The sequence below is a fragment of the Sapajus apella genome, unplaced genomic scaffold, assembly GCF_009761245.1.
Source record: "Sapajus apella isolate SASKATOON/1434 unplaced genomic scaffold, GSC_monkey_1.0 scaffold78, whole genome shotgun sequence".
NCBI lineage: Eukaryota > Metazoa > Chordata > Mammalia > Primates > Cebidae > Sapajus > Sapajus apella.
This window is the reverse complement of record NW_022437018.1, coordinates 6894216-6912444: the sequence shown is the minus strand read 5'-3', so window position 1 is coordinate 6912444 and position 18229 is coordinate 6894216. Positions and strand designations below refer to the sequence as shown.

The 18229-nt window shown below is 32.7% G+C and overlaps 1 long non-coding RNA gene across 1 annotated transcript; it reads right to left on the bottom strand.

Annotated features, from left to right (window-relative positions):
• Positions 1-232: 232 nt before the first annotated feature.
• LOC116533000 lies at positions 233-10135 on the bottom strand. The gene is made up of 3 exons (XR_004261034.1): positions 8575-10135; positions 7607-7677; positions 233-456 (listed from the first exon to the last, which is right to left on the bottom strand). It is a non-coding gene; the product is annotated as an uncharacterized LOC116533000 (long non-coding RNA).
• Positions 10136-18229: the final 8094 nt, after the last annotated feature.

Genomic DNA, 18229 nt, shown 5'->3' with positions numbered 1-18229 from the left:
CACATGCTAGCTCCCCTTTTTTCTGCCATTAGCGGACTCAGTCTATGGCCCTACAAGAAGCCAAACAGATGTCAGTATCATGCTTCTCAAACAGCCTGCAAAACTGCAAGACAAATAAGTCTTTTGTCTTTGTTCATTACCCAGTTTCAGGTATTCCTTTATAGCAGCACAAAACAGACTAAGACAGTACTATATTACTTTTCCAGTGCTTCTATAGAAAAGGACAAAAAACTAGGTGGCTTAAACAATAGAAATTTTTATTGTCACAGTTTTAGAAGCTGGAGGTCCAAAATCAAGGAGTCAACAAGATTTGTTTCTTCTGAGGATCATGAGGGAGAATCTGTTCCATTATTGTCTCTTCTGGTAGCCTCAGATGTTTCTTGGTTTACAGATGGCATTCTTTCTGTGTTTTCACATCTTCTTCTACGCACATCTATTTCTGTGTCCAAATTTTCCCTTTTTATAAAGGCAGCAGTCATACTGAATTAGGACCCATTCTAATGATTTTGTCTTAACTTGATCATCTAGAGTCATATTGCTAATAATCCATATGAAGGTCCAGGCTCCTCACACACATTTCTCCTTTAAATGTATACTGTAGTACTATGACAAGTGTCTTGCTAAAATCATTCATACTGTTTAATCCTGTCTATGAATTCCAGTCATGTACTAAAGGAAATCAATGTAGTCTGAAATGAAGTCTTCATTGTGAACTCTCCACTAGTTCTTCATCAAAGGATTAGCATCATTGACTTCAGAATTAAACAGAAGTGTCTAATTTTCACAATTTCTTCCAATTTTCTTGAGATAGGTATCCACTCATGTAATATTTTTTCCACTTTTGATACAATCTCGATAAAAAATATTTTACTGCCCTCTAAACTTTTTATTTTAAATGACATTTAATGTCAATTAATGCAATATACCACATCAGTAAATGAAAAGTCACACTATTATCTCAACACACACAGAAAAAGCACTTCAAAATTATAACATCCCTTCATGACTAAAAAAATAAACTCCACAAGCTGAGAATAGAAGGAAATTTTCTCAATATGTAAGGAACATCTGCAAGAAACCCCCACAGCTAACATCATATTTAAGGGAGAATATATTTCCCTTAAAATCAGTCATAAGACAAGGATATCTTTTCTTACTACTTCTATTCAGCATTGTTCTGAAAGTTCTAATCAGGGTGAATAATCAAGAAAATAAAATAAGGGGATCTCAATTTGAAAAGAAAAAATTATATTTGCAGATAATTTTGTACATGATGATAAAGAATTTATAAAAAATTATTAGAGCTAACAAATGATATCGCAAAGTTTCAGAATTCATGCTTAATATACAAAAATCAATTTTGTTTTCATACGGTAGTATTTTTAAACTAAAAAGAAAAGAATTTTATTTACAATAGCATCAAAAATTAAATACTTAGGAATAATTTAACAAACGGCATGCCAAATTTATACCTAAAAACAATACAACACTGTGGAAAAAATTAAAGAAAACCTAAATTAATGGAAAGGTATCCCATATTTGTGTATCAAAAAATTAACATTATGAAGATGACAATATTTCACAAATTAATATACAGATTTTATGTACTCTTCCTCAACATTGCAACTGATTTCCTTGCAGAAATTACAAGCTAATACTACAATTCATACTGAAATTCAAGCAACCCAGAATAGCCAAAACAATCTTGAAAAAGAAGAACAAAAACACTCCCTGATTTCAAAGCTTACTACCAGCTTACAGTAACCAAGACGTTATGGTATTGGTATAAGGATAAACGTAGAGATAAATAAAATAAGATTGAGTGTCCAAAATTAAACAGTCATGTTTTTGATCAATTATTTTTCAACAAGGGTTCCAAGATAGTCAAACAGGAAAATAATGGCGTTTTCAACTATTTTCTAAGTCAACTGGATAACCACGTTAAAAGAAGAAATTTAGACCTGTATCTCAAGCCATATACAAAAATGAATGCAGAATGTATCGAAAACTTAAATGTAAGAAGCTGTAACACAGAAGAAAACATGAGAATAAATCTTCATGATCTTATATAAGGCAATGATTTCATATATATGACACCAAAAGCACAAGCAAGGAAAGAGAGTAAAAAAGAGATGAAAGGGATCTCATCAAAATTTTAAAAAAATTATGCTTCAAATGAAATCATCAAAGGTCAAGATAATCCATAGATTGAGTGAATGCTTTGGAAAATTATATGTCTTATAAGGAATTTGTATCTAGAATATATAAAGAACTATTACAGTTCAATAATAAAGAGACATAACCCAACAAAAAATGGGAAAAAATGATTTGAATATAGATTTCTCCAAAGAAGATGTGTAAATGGCTAATAAACACATGAAGTTTTGCTCGTCATCATTAGCTCATTAGCGTCATGCAAATCAAAACTAGAAATAGATAACATTTCACGTCCACTAGGTTTACTAGTATAAAAAAGACAGATGACAACAAGGGTTGACAAGGAGGTAGAAAAATTGAAACTCATATACAGGTGATGGGAAGGCAAAATGATGAAGCTGCTAGATGAAATAGTCTGGTAGTTTCTCAAATGATTAAACACAGAGTTACCATATAATCCAGCAATTCTATGCCTAGGTATATACCTAAAATAATCAAAACTTATATCCACACAAAAGCCTTTACACTAATGTTCATAGCAGTTGTTCTAATATCCCCAAAGGGATAGCAACCCAAATGTCCATCAGCTGAAGAAGGGGTAAGTAAAAAGTGGTATAGACATACAATGAAATAAGTACTGATACATGCTACAACATAGATGAACCTTGAAAACACTATATTAAGTGAAAGAAGCCAGTTACATGAAACCACATATTGAATGATTCTGTTTTATGAAATATCAGAAATAGGCAATACAAAGACAGAAATTAGATTAGTAATTACCTAGAACTGGAGTTCAGGGGGATTTCATTGATTGATAATGGTATGGGGTTTTGTAGAGGGTAATAAAAGTATGCGCACTTCTATGAATATTATAGGAGCCAATGAGTTGTCTACTTCAAATTGGTAAATTATTATATGAATTCTATTTCAATTAAACTTTAAAAATGACATTCAAGTGTTACAAATGACAACTGGCAGTCTCAGTGCTAGGTATAAATAGGGAAGGGTGGAGATAGCAAGAAAGCAGAAAATGTTTAAGTCCTGTATAAAGGAGATCTCTGTAGTTCTGTTCAAACCTATTTTTGTCAACTAGGAATAGGGTCAACATTGCCAAATGTTTAAATTCATTTAAAATAAAAAAAAACTGAAAACCTTGAAGTTAAGACACATTCTCCCAACTTAAAAATGTTAGTGACTAATTCAACATTGGTCCAACAAAACATTTGAAGTCATTCTGCAATGACTGTTACACTTTCCAGTATACTGTTTTTCCCAATGTTTATGATTGCAGGGGAGATCGCATTCATATTAACTTATCTTTGCAATCGATATTTTAGGCATCTATTATAATAGCAACAACCAAGACCTAACACCATAAAAACCCTAGAAGAAAATCTAGGCAAAACCATTCAGGACGTAGGTGTAGGCAAGGACTTCATGACCAAAACGCCAAACGCATTGACAACAAAAGCCAAAATAGACAAATGGGACCTAATCAAACTCCACAGCTTCTGCACAGCAAAAGAAACAATCATTAGAGTGAATCGGCAACCAACAGATTGGGAAAAAATTTTTGCAGTTTACCCATCTGACAAAGGGCTGATATCCGTAATTTACAAAGAACTAAAGCAGATTTACAAGAAAAAAACTAACAAGCCCATTCAAAAGTGGGCAAAGGATATGAACAGACACTTCTCAAAAGAAGACATATGTGAGGCCAACAAACATATGAAAAAATGCTCATCATCACTGGTCATCAGAGAAATGCAAATCAAAACTACACTGAGATACCATCTCACGCCGGTTAGAATGGCGATCATTAAAAAATCTGGAGACAACAGATGCTGGAGAGGATGTGGAGAAATAGGAAGACTTTTGCACTGTTGGTGGGAGTGTAAATTAGTGCAACCATTGTGGAAGACAGTGGGGCGATTCCTCAAGGACCTAGAAATAGAAATTCCATTTGACCCAGCAATCCCATTACTGGGTATATATCCAAAGGATTACAAATCGTTCTACTATAAGGACACGTGTACACGAATGTTCATTGCAGCACTGTTTACAATAGCAAAGACCTGGAACCAACCCAAATGCCCATCGACGATAGACTGGATAGGGAAAATGTGGCACATATACACCATGGAATATTATGCAGCCATCAGAAACGATGAGTTTGGGTCCTTTGTAGGGACATGGATGAACCTGGAAAGCATCATTCTCAGCAAACTGACAGAAGAGCAGAAGATCAAACACCGCATGTTCTCACTCATAGGCGGGTGTTGAACAATGAGAACACATGGACACAGGGAGGGGAGCACTACACACTGGGGTCAGTTGGGGGGAAATAGGGGAGGGAGGGTGGGGGGTGGGAAACTGGGGGGGGATAGCAAGGGGAGAAATGCCAGATGTAGGTGATGGGGAGGAAGGCAGCAAATCGCACTGCCACGTGTGTTCCTATGCAACAATTTTGCATGTTCTTCACATGTACCCCAAAATGTAAAATGCAATAAAATAAATAAATGGGAAAAAAAAATAATTGTTGAATGTTCAGTCCAAATACTGAACTTAGATTATCATAAGCATTTACGAAATTTCACAAGAATTCTATTGATTAAATCCCAGTATTTTTCACATTTAAAAGGTGAGAAATGTGTTCTCCAGAAAGCATTTGTCTATGTCACACAGTTAATAAATGCTCACTTGGGATTTAAATGCAGGCATCTGATGCCAGAGATTGTGCTCCTCCTAATTATTCTATGCTGTTTATATGTGATGAGCCTCCTGAGGGCACAGGATTTCTGTCTTCAAGGCCCTGATAATCTCCTAGAGAGAAAGATACATGCAGAAAGCCAGTATAATATGGTATGTGCACTACTGATACAACAATAGGCTAGAAAAAAAGTGCCTCAACTCTGTGCAAAGGTTGACAACATAGCTGATTTTTTTTTAATGGAGAAACATGAATTTCCCAGAATGCAAAAGAGGAATAAACTCTTTGAAACAGAGAATGCTCAGCCCATGTGCAAAGGTAGAAACAAAGAAGATTTAGAAGCATACTGAGAACTGTGTATGATGTTGCATAGAAAATGATGAGAATATACTTGGAAATAAGGTTAATGATAGGCAGGGTCAAAGCACAAAATAAGTAGTTTTATATTATATTATGAAAGATAAGAAGTCTGAATATTCATATGTTAGGAGAAATAGTATGGAATTAGTGTAGAGGCTGGTTTAAAAACACAAAAGCAGGAAGATCATTTAAAAAGATGTTATTTAGTACCAGTAAGAGGTGACAAACCCTGAAACAGTAACCAAAAAAAAGAAAGAAGAAAAAGTTTATCTTTAAATGTGTGGTTAAAACGTCGTATGTTCTCACTTATAAGTGGGAGCTAAGCTATGAGAAAGCAAAATGCATAAGAATGACATAATGAACTTTGGGGCATCAGGGGAAAAAGGAAAGAAGGTGGTGAGGGATAAAAGACTACAAACAAAGTGCAGTGTATACTGCTCGGGTGATGGGTGCACCAAAATCTCACAAATCACCACTAAAGAACTTACACATGTAACCAAACACCACCTATTCCCCAATAACTTATGGATAAATAAATACACTAGGCAAATGATAAACACAAAAGTAAAAAATAAATTAAAAAAATAAATGTGTGGTGAACTGGTTAATGATAATATTGTGTGTTTGTTTTCTTATCACTTGCCACTGACATATATCTAAGATATTTTAAAAGATTTGGGTGTATCAAAATGTTAATTATTTAGGTTGCATATGTAATCTGCAAATTAAATTGGAAAAGGCACAATGAAGCCTCTCAAAGAGCAAGGATAAGCAAGGGGATAAAAAATTTTTGATTTTAGGTGCTGAGGCAAACACAATAATGACTAAAGTAGATATGAATACAAGCAATGCCACTGTAATGTAATTAAATTTCATCTTTATTGAAAAGCAAATTTCACCCCTACCCCCTACTACAAGACTTCAGACTGCAAAGTAAAGTTTTGCAAATTGTATGAAACCAGAACAAGCATGTCTAAACATAATTTAAAATATACTCATTGAAAGTTTAATCCATAACCTATAAAATGTATTCCCATTTTTATAACATATAGCATATTATATTATTGCTAATAGAGCACCTAGTATGTAAAATTTTTGGTGAGCAATACATTTCTAAAACATCTACATTTTAATTAAATTGCCTCCTTGAACATACTTTGGATTCTATTATGGACTAGCAGAACACAAGTGTAATTTTTTTGTTTTTTGTTTTCCAAAAGGAAAACAGTGCCACCTAATGTTAACTATCACTGATAATATACATGGAAGTTTACATAATCACACAAAATAATAGATTCAAAATATTTTTTCTTAAAATTATTTTAAAATTAATTTAATTACAATTTGAGACTTCTATGTAAGTAAAAACATTTATATTTGGAATTAAACTTCAGCAATAATTAAAGTAACTTTTCTGACATTTTCATCAAACCCTCCACTTAATTTTTAACAAATTTGGACTGTTAAGTATTCTCTGAGGGTGAATAATTATATTAGGCACCTTTGCATTTCTTTTTGCGCTAACACAGAGGTATTTAGTAAACATTTACCAGGCTTGACTCTCTTACATAATGTAGCTGTGAGTAAATAATTTTTAAATTTGAAAGATGAAAGAATAAAGCGAAGGAAATAAGAGGATACAACTGTCCATTTTTATATTATAAAGGTAATGCATCATCATTATAGAAGATTGGAAAAATTCCAGCGTAGAAGAAAAAATAAATGATCTCAGAAAAAGGTTTTATTTACCTTTGGACTATTTTCTTAGAAGGTTTCTGTAGATGTAGTTTATACTGTTTGTTATATGATTCTGTGACCATAATATGTTGTTAAAATTATAAATCTAGTTTGCTTTTTTCTGTTAATTATTTCTAAACATTAACTTAAACTTTCAATATATTTATTTCAATGAAATAGTGTCATTTAGTCAATTCACTATCGAGATATTTAGGATATATTTCATTTAGTATATTATGAATTGATAATGCTTTATATTTGCCATATATTCTTTTAGCAATATATATTTAATATATCTTTATGCTAGAAGAAAATTATTGTGATTCCATAAAGCTGTTAATGTTCTAAATGTTTGCATTTGTAACTTTTCACTTCACATATTTTTTAAATAAGAAAAATTCTGATTTCCTCACTTTAAGGTTAAGAAATCCAGAACCCCAATTTCTCATTAATTATAATAAGAATCTAAAATAGAACTCAGATCTTTATTAATTCAATACTTTACTATTGTACATTCAAATACATCATTGAGAAAATATCATGTTTCTGTCTTTGTATATTCTCATGTGTTTGAATATTAGTTTTAAATTTTTGACAGAAATTAGTTTTATGGTCTTTTTTAAAATGCAATTTAATTACCTGTCATTGCTCTAGAATAGTCTAATAATAGATTGAAGTTCACAGATGAGACAGTCTTTTCCACACAGAATCTGTGAAATAGTATTTTAGTAGAGTATAACATGCATACAGCTACATCAAGCTGTTTATTAAGTATGTAAGGTTAATACATACATAACACTTAATAAAAACTACTTAATAATAGTATTAAATAGCTTGATGAATTTTCATCAAGTAAGATTCTACATCTAACCCCAAGTCAGTTCAAAGAGAATATTAGCTGCCCAGGCACCCCTCTCATCTTCTGGATTTAAACCTTCCTTCAGTTACTACAGGGCCCCAGCTACCCACAACCCACAACACACATACACCAAACATGGGTAACTATTCTTACGACTTGACTTGTATCACCCCAGATGGCCTGTTGTTAAGTGGAATTCTACAACGTACACACTTATATGTCTGGTTTACTTCACTCAAAAATATATGATTCATCCATGTTGGTGCGTGCAGTTTTATTCTACCTGTATGCCACCAATAGAGAAACTATGACTTATAGGTCAAATCTCATACTTCAACCACCTGTTTTTGTCAATAAAGTTTTATTGAAACACAGCTATGCTGATATATTTACATACTTTCTATGGTTGCTTTCACACCACGATGGCAGAGTTGAGCAGTAGTGACAGAGACCTTATGGCCTGCAAAGCGTAAATTACATACTAACTGGATTCCTATAGAAAAAACTGTGCTGATTCCAATCTATAATACATACGATAGAATTTGCTTTATTTCAAACTTGGGACTTTGATCAGTAGTGCTGCTATGACATATAGTTTCAGCTATTTTCAGGTTCTCAGTTATATACCATTGTTGTTGATTTGTAATAGTGCTATAGCTTGCTAAGTATCTCTATCTGGTAAAATAAGTAAACTTACATAATTCCTTAAAATTTTCTTAGGTATTATTTCAAAGTTATTGATGCTCACTGAATATTCCATGTGCTACTTTGTATTTCTTTGCCTACTTTAAATAAGAGAGCAATATGATTAATCCTGTTGAGTGGGTTATAAGCAGAAGTAACACTTCTGGACAAAAGCATTCAAGCAGATATGAGTATTCCATTCCACTTTCTGCCAGCGAGTGAGAAGGTTCATTGCAGAGATGGAAAAATAAGATGAAAAAACCCAGATTCCTAAGTCACCACAGGATAATTACTGTGGAGAGTCAGGAAACCTAGGAGGAAATTTGCATGCACAAGAAAATTTTGCAGAGAGGATAAGCCACTGAGATTTTGAGGCAGTTTGCTGTCTTAGCATAATCCTGTACTATTATGACTAATTCAGCTATTCTTGGTATGATAAAGTTTCTTTGATTTGGGTTCTGTTTTTCGATAAAACAAAGGGCATCACTATCTATTGGACTCTTAATTTACGGTACATAAAGGAGATGCCTTATTTACTGCAATAAGTGTTTCATTTAGATATATTATGCTGCTATCTTTCTTGAGAAGACAATGTTGGTAAATAAAGCTAATGTATAAATTAGATACCTAAGTACTCTGCCTATCATATTTCTCAGAACTGACACAGTAACATTTATTTCACATATATGTAGAGACATATACTTTTCTCTGAATCTGACTTTTAGTATCACATGAATCCACAGGCATCTTAGAATCCTTTAGGTATCTAGACTGAACATAATCAGCCCAAACCTTAGAAGATGCTATTTCTCATACGTACCCCATCAGCCCTCCACTTTACCATGATGTAAGAGTCAAGCAAAACCCCAGCTAAGTCTCAGCACAAAATTAGAGTTTTTTGCAAAGATTTTATAACATCAACTGTCCTAGTCTTTACTCCCCAGTGCTAGTTCTCCCACCTTGCACAGCAGGACACTATAAATCTCTACACTTTTCCCTGTGCTGCCCTGCTTATCACCTTCTAGAAACAATATTAGAATTTCTGTTGCCATTTTGCCTACATATTTTTGTCTTCTTTCCTATGTGAAATAGTCCTTGAACAAACAGCTTTGGCCATCCAAGTTGCAGATCCAAAATTCTAAGCTAGGTACATTGTGTAGACACAACATCACCTTTTTCAAGTGTGTTGAGTACAGAAGCAGAAATTGACCCTAAGCAGATAGTACTTGCCTTTAATGTAATTATAATTATATTAAAGTGACATTAAGATAGTTTCAAAGAAGAGCCACATATGCTTAGAATTTCAGAATCATCCTGTTCTAAGAAAAATGCCATTTAATAGCAAAACAGGGTTGCCTACTCTCTGAGATTTCCTTCTAATTAATGACGGGTCTCTGTGTGTTTATTAATAATACACTGCAATTTTAATGTTTATTCATTCTGAGGCAAAACACTGGAACATAGAATAATTTTGCCAAATGAATTTTACTTTGTCATCCACAAATGAATCACCAGTTCAATACAGGTCTTGTCAACTAACGTGCAAAGTTCTCTGTTAAGACTGAGGTAATCAGGTGCATGCAGTTCCCCATAAGGAAGATTGCTTCACTTACCTCAAGGAAAAAAATACAAGTTCTAGGATCAGCTTGAAAGCCAAGTCATAACTTAGCAAGAACAATTCCACTGTTACTATAGAAACCAACACAGAGAGGCATTATTTCTTTGTGTGTGTGTGTGTATGTGTGGCACGTTTTCTCCTAAATATAATTTAAGTTTTGGAAAACATGCGCAGAATGTGCAGGTTTGTTACATAGGTATACATGTGCTATGGTGGTTTGCTGCATCCATCAACCCATCATCTACATTATTTCTCCTAATGTTTTCTCTCCCCTAGTCCCCCCGCAATAGGCCCCAGTGTGTGATGTTCCCCTCCCTGTGTCCATGTGTTCTCATTGTTCAACTCCCACTTATCAGTGAGAAATGTGGTGTTTGGTTTTCTGTTCCTGTGTTAGTTTGCTGAGAATGATGGTTTCTAGCTTCATCCATGTCTCTGCAAAGGACATGAACTCATCCATTTTTATGGCTGCATAGTATTTCATGATGTATATATTCCACATTTTCTTTATCCAGTCTGTCACTGAAGGGCATTTGGGTTGGTTCTAAGTCTTCGCTACTGTGAATAGTGGTGTGATAAACATATGTGTACATGTATCTCTATAGTAGAATAATTTATAGTCCTTTGGGTTTATACCCAATAATGAGATTGCTGGGTCAAATGGTATTTCTAGTTCTAGATCCTTGAGGAATTGACACACTGTCTTTACAATGGTTGAACTAATTTACAACACTAATTTACTGTTGATGGCATCACTTTTTTATACTGTCCCCTTTGGTCTTCCAATCTCCAGAGCCTTTGGGCACAGGCATAAATTAATTCCCAGCCACCAAGGTTGCAGAGTCTGATGATAAGTCATGGGGACCCTAAACTGTCTTGACCACTAATCCACACTTCACACTGGGACAAAGTAGCAAGTACAGGCACTGATAAGGAGAAAATAGGCTTTCTCAGGATAAGCTATAAAAAGAACACATATAGATAGAAGCCAACATATGTCACATCAAAACTACTAGCAAAGCAATCTTACACAGTTACATTATTTCAAGCCAACCATGTATCATCTTTAACGAACAAAAGTATTAAAAGATTTTTTAAATGAATAATCTGGTGAAATTAGCTTTTAATGAAGAATAATAATACTATTTTGGTGAATTTTTAATCAGTAATTATTTGCTTTCTGCAGGTATTTAAGGGGAAAAAAGTAGACATCACAAAAGTATCTCTGTACATATAAAAAGATGAAACCAGAAATTTTAGGAAATTAAGTTGTCTCACACAAGGGGGAAATGAAAAATACTAAAGGAAACTATTTTAATAAATTTTGCCTTATAGAAAATGTTACTCATACATGACTGTACACATACACATGTGTGTGTGTATATCTTATTTAACTAAAAATCTTTCCTGAGGTTTATGTATATTTTTCTGATCTTTCACTGAAAATAAAATGCATAAAATGTTAGATATTAATCACTTGAAGAATATTCTTTTTGGTTTCAGGTATTCAAGTGCATTTTCATGACCTCTTTGGCTGGGCTCATTTAAGCTAAAAATCATCTATTTATGCCCCAATTATTTTTGTGTGTCCCATGTAACCTCCATATATATTTAAACAATTTTTTTCCAACTTTTTTCTGTAGGATTTCTGTGCTATAATAATATTTACTTGAGCTTTTCAAGGTTAGACTTTCAGGTTAGTTTAAGGCAGAAAATGATGCAAAGCGCTGAAGAACTTTTCAGGACCTACTTAAAGATACAACTAAGTTCTTCATGTGGGGACACTCAAAGCTTTGCTGTAGTGCAACATGTGTTAGGAGAATTATTGAATGCTTTCATGTTTCAGAGTACATATCCCAAATTCTCAGACTGCCTAACTGGATGAGTGATGCTTATCAATCCAATTCAATTTACCTAACACTTATTGAGTGTTAAAACCCACAAAAGGTCTACAATCATTACTCTGAGAATATTAATATTAGGTAGAAGGACATAAATCCTATCATGGAATTGTGGGGAAATGCTATTGTAATAAAATGGATATTGAGTCTTATGGTTGCATCAAAAATGCTTTCACAGATGCAGCTTTTCAAAGTGTTTGAATAGAAGCCAGTGTTTGATAGCTAGAACAGGAAGGTAAAAGAAAATTCTAACAGCATGAATAATGACAGAATAGATACAATACTAAAAATACTACTTAATCATTTAAACAATAAAGAATTATTATGACTTAAATCATTTAATTCAGTAAAGAATTTCCCAGCTCCAAATTATTATATATCTACTTGCATTATTTCCGACTTCACATTATTGTGAATTTTAGTAAATTAGATGTGCTTTCCATGTTTTCCTTCAAGGAAAATTAGTTTTGGTTCTGGAGCTACATAGCCTATGTTTCACTACTGAGTTACATTAGTGATCTATGTCTGCTTCATAAAATTTATATTTCTTTCCTGCTTACTAACCTGAAGATTTTAAAAAGTATTTTGTAAATTTAAAACTTGATTTTCAACCTGGGCTTATTTTTAAATCTTTAGCAGTTTTTCCACCTCTTCATATTCATTTGAAGTGGCTGTCAATTTTACTTGTTCTTAAATACAAAACACTGCACATTTGCATTTCAATAAGCCCAAAAGCTCAGATATGGGCCAAATATTTCGGAAATGTCAATTGTAGGTAAAATAGCAACTAGTATACCATGTATTTCAACAGTTCCTAAACTTTCTAGATATAGCCTTAGTGTTTTTGATTAAAGTTATTCAGAAAACAATAAAGAAGAGATTATTTGTCATAAATTCCATAGGAAAAATGATTTTAAGAATGTAAAAATCTCAGTCATTAACTATTAATTATGGATTTTTAACATATGATAATTTTTACTGTACATATTTTTATTAACTATAGTGATACCTACACCCTTCTGTAATTTGCAATTTAAAAAAATATGTCTTGACTGATTCTTTGTTTTAAAGAAAACAACTGAACTGCTTAGTTTGAAATCCCCAGCCTTCAATACTTTAGTCTGAAGAAACTGTCCAGAATTTACCTCACTTTTATTTGCATGAGTTCTCTAAGTTTGAAGAGGTCAATGGGAACTTTAATCATCCAGCTTCTATATATTTACTAGAAAATAATATCAAAATTAATCCCTTTGTCCAACCTGTCTAGTCTTACACAGATTATAAAATCTAGCAGAAGGACTATTTTCCTCTTTGACATCAGACTAAATCATCTTTTATAATCCAATATCCACCATGAATTACATTGTCCCTCTACCATGATACAGCATGTTCATATAAAATGCATGTCCATCAGTAATACCACATTTCTACCAGCTGTAACATAAATCAGTCTGTAGACAAGGCCCAATTCCAAGGTATTTTAGTTCCACCCTTTTCTTATACACCTATCCAATATGCCTTGGCAGTAATGCTGAGAACCTCTAGCTTGTATTATCAGTTGCTATAAATCATGTGCTGCCTATAGCAAGTTTTCATGCTATTTTATTTTATATAAACTCATATAGTGCATGCTTAATTTTAGACCAAGTATGCTTAACATTGTTTTATTTTATCATATATTGTTCTTATATGAAATATGTATGTTTATAAAATGGAATATTATGTTTGACATGATAATGATAGCAACTTTTCACTGTTCTACAGAACTAGCCAATGCCTTCTAAATCTTAATCAAGTAAATTAATGTACAACTCTTCAATGAATAACTATTACCTGCAAAATGCCATGAAAGTTGTGCTAAGAATACGCACAGATATACAGACAAAGCTTTTGCCATCAAGAAGCTTACAATCGAAGTAATCTTAGCATCTAAGCAACAACAGTAAATATAAATACTTTGGCAAGTGCTCAAAACCTCCATCCATAATGGATATTCATGAAGTCTTTGGGGAAAGTAAGTGAAGACAAAAATCTATGGCAGTTGTATTTTCTCATAATGTGTATGAACATCAAGGGAATAGATGACGTGATAAGTCTTTCTCATAATTTGAGCAAGTTTTATTTCATCATTAAAGAAAAATAACACTTTCCCTTTGAAGCAATATAGAGTCCCATCTTAGCTTCACATTGATTTCATTGATATATTCATTATGCAATAAAAAGAAAAAAGAATGTAAGTTGAATATGTCTAGCTTATTACTAACAGTTCTTTCCTAATTTGAAGAGATTCTATTTACAGATCCCTTATTTTTCTTTGTTTGAAAACTGAATACTTTCAGCTTAGACCATTTATGCATGAGCATCTATAATTCTAAACAGTTGTATGAGCAACATTTGGGTTCGTGGCCAGCATCAGTAGAACATATCTTATATAGATCCTGCATATTAAGTACTAGAAATGTGAATGCAAAATAAACAGATATTTTTATATGTAGCTCAGGTAAGATTTGGCAAGTTTAGTAGATATGCTATAGTGTTACTGCCTCTATTTTATAAACAACCAAATCCATTGTAACAAGGGCTTAACATTTCCTAACCTCGAACAATAGACATGAGATATATTTACTAGAGCCAATTTCACTCCAAATCTCTAATTCTGAAGCAGGAAATAATAAAAACTTCTTGAAAATTTGTTTTATTTTTCCTTTATCGAAACTTCTCAAAAAATAACAGTCGTACAGTACAGGAAATATCAGAAAGCACAAATGTCACAAGGTTGAATACTTGCCACATGTTATTAACAATCAGCATTGGGAGGCAGAGATTGCAGTGAGCCAAGATAATGCCACTGCACTCTAACCTGGGCAACAGAGCAAGACCCTTGCTTCAAATAAATAAATAAAGAAATAAATATTTATTTGAAGCAATATATATATATATATATATACACACACACACATACGTATATACATACATACATATATACAATTAGAATTAAAAAATTTTAAAGTCAGCATATTTGATGAAACATATGCTCATATGCCTATCTGTTCATTCTTTTTTTGTGCTTTTCTTTTTTTTTGTAGAGACAAAGTCCCACTCTGTCGCCCAGGCTCTAGTACAGTGGTGTGATCTAGGCTCATTGCAACCTCCACCTCCCAGGTTCAAGCAATTCTTCTACCTCAGCCTCCCAAGTAGCTGGGACTACAGGCATACGCCACCATACCCAGCTAATTTCTTTTACATTTTAGTAGAAACAGGTTTCTCCATGTTGCCCAGGCTGGTCTCTAAGTCCTGAGATCAGGCAGTCTGTCTGCCTCAGCCTCCCAAAGTGCTAGGATTACATGCGTGAGCCACCACACCCAGCCTTTTTGTGCATTTTATCTGACATCAGAAACGTGTTATCAGATAGCAGTATGAAAATAGAATAAATCACAAACATTATCATTTCAAAATATCACTGCCACACTTTAAAATCTGTTCAAGCAAAGTCTCTGGTTCACTTAAAGATGAAGGTTAGTTTAGGTAAATCAAAGAATTATGACACATGTGTATTAAAAATAAGACAACAGTCAATCAAAAATATTACTTATAAAAAAACCTTATAAAACACATAAAGAAGTTTAGAGTATAATGTTAAATGAAAAAAATGCAGTTTAAATCTATGTTGTCATTTATTGCATAAACTCATTTAAGTGATATGTATGCATATTTTAAGTATACTTGTACATATAATATGCATATGTATGGTTACAATATATAAAATGATTCAAGTATACCAAAATAGAACTGGTTATGGAATCTAAATGTGTTTAATAAGCATCATAATAATAACTATCAACAGTTTCCAGAAGATTTAAATATATTTAATTTTCAGAGCAGCCCTGCAAAGATATGGGTGCCCTGTTAATAAAAATACCCTTCACTAGCCTCATCACCCTGAAAGCAGCTGCAATGAAGCAGCCATTTTGTAAAACGTGAGCCCGTTTCCTTCTTCACAGTGAATCTGGCATAGCCTGCGCACTGGTCCTAATGTGGGTCAATCAGAATGCTTTCCAAGGTTTTTTTGCTTCTTGACATAAGACAGCTAGAGACAGGAGAATGAGGCTGTACATATTAAGAAAAATAGGAGTGGGGGTGTGTGAGTGATTATTCCTCTATTTGCAGGTTTCCTCTAATCTTAGACATTTCATCTTTGTTAGGTCCTGCATATTTTCATATCTGTACAGAATCTGTACACTTATAATTAATCTCTGAATGTATTCCTGTAAAATTGAAAAGATTTATTTATAACTAACAGTCTTAACTGGCAGAATTACTCTAATCATTTAATATCAGAGGAAATTGAGGTCTGGGGAAGTTAAGTATCCTTTTTCAAAATCATACAGCCACTGGAAATTAGAGACACCTTTTGGGATCAGATCTGAATCCCAAATGCAAGGTCAGGACAAGGGAGGGCTAATCAAGGATTATCATGAGCTTAAAAAATTTTTTGTCTCTATTTTCTAGATTTTACACAGTAAGTAAATATAGTTGTTCTTCTTTATCTGGAGATTTGTTCTAGGACCCCCATGATACCAAAAATCCACGGATTCTCAAGTCCATTATATAAAATGGTATTTGCATATAACTTAGGAATATGCTACCATATACTTTAAAATATCTCGATTATTTATGATACTAATACAGTATAACTTTATGTAAATAGCTGTTATTCTGTATTATTGAGGGAATAATGACAAAAACATTCTGCACATGTTTAGCACATATGCAGCTGTACCATTTTTATATAAATGTTTTTGATTTGCATTTGGTTGAATCAAAATATGCAAAACCCACAGATACAGAAATGCTTTCTGTATTTATAAATGAAAATAGAAAGTAACTTTTAAAACATTAAATTTAAAAATAAAACCTGTATATTAAGTATTATAGCATCCTATTACTAAAAGTTAAAGGTTTTCACACAGAATATGCAAAAAAGTAGGCATCTGGAACAGTGGGTTGGAGTATTGCCTTCTGACTGACTTCTGTGGGGAGGGCCAGGTGTGTTGAAATAAAATGATAGACAAATTATATTATAGCTGTTTGTTTTATATTTTATGGTCAATTATTGAATATATATCCTGTTTGCTTAGGAGTACATATTCTGCAATAGTAAGGTGTACTATGATAGATAGATAACAGATTAGGTAGAGAGACAGATATACACATACACACCTACACACACATATTCAAAAAGTCGTTAGTTAATTATATTCAAATCACCTCTGCCCATACCAAATGTTGTGGCTATGTAAAAATATTCCTCTTTATTAAAGTCTGATTTGGCTGTATTAATATATCAACTTTCTATAGAGTGATATTTTCATAGGACTTTAAAAAATTTTTTCAAACATTCTACATCTTTATATTTTAGACATACTTCTGGTATAAAGACTTTTCAAATGTAGAATAATCTTTTACTAATTGTTGTACTTTGATTCGTTTTAGTCATTCTTTAACACATTTGATATAAATCAACCATTTTGAGTTTATTCTTTCGATGGCTCTATCTGTTCTTTCTTCTCCCACTGTTTACCTTATTTTTGATCAATTATTTTCATTTTTCTACATTTTATGCTCTGTAAGCTTAAAAATTACACTCTATTACAATCACAGATTCCTCTAGAAATTTCAAAATGCTTCTCAATTTATCAAAGTCTAACATCTGTCAGCATTTTTACCCTTTATACAAAAAAAGAAAGAAAATCCAACAAACTTAGAAAAATAAAGTTTCACAGTTATGCCTTTCTGTATTTCCTCCTACATTTTCAACTGGGGTAATTTTTCTGCTGCCTAGAGATACTCTTCAGTACTTCTTTTTGTGCCATCTGCTAAAAAAATTATTTTTCTTAGTCTATATTTGTCTAAAATGCTTTTAAAAATTAGTTAAATCATATCTACTACAGTTTCACAGATGTGAACGTTTCATAAGTTACAATTAATCTTTGGGCTGCAACTAATATCTCTTAAATCACCTACTGATTTTTAAATTTTAGTTATCATTTTTTTTTTCAAGTTGAGAATTTCTGATTTTCTCATTTCATCATGAGATTTGGAGAGAAAAAAACATCCAAATCATATCATCTGATGTTACTGGAATATTGTCATTTCTGTTTCTAGGAATCTGTATGATACAGATTGGTACATCTAACAATAGA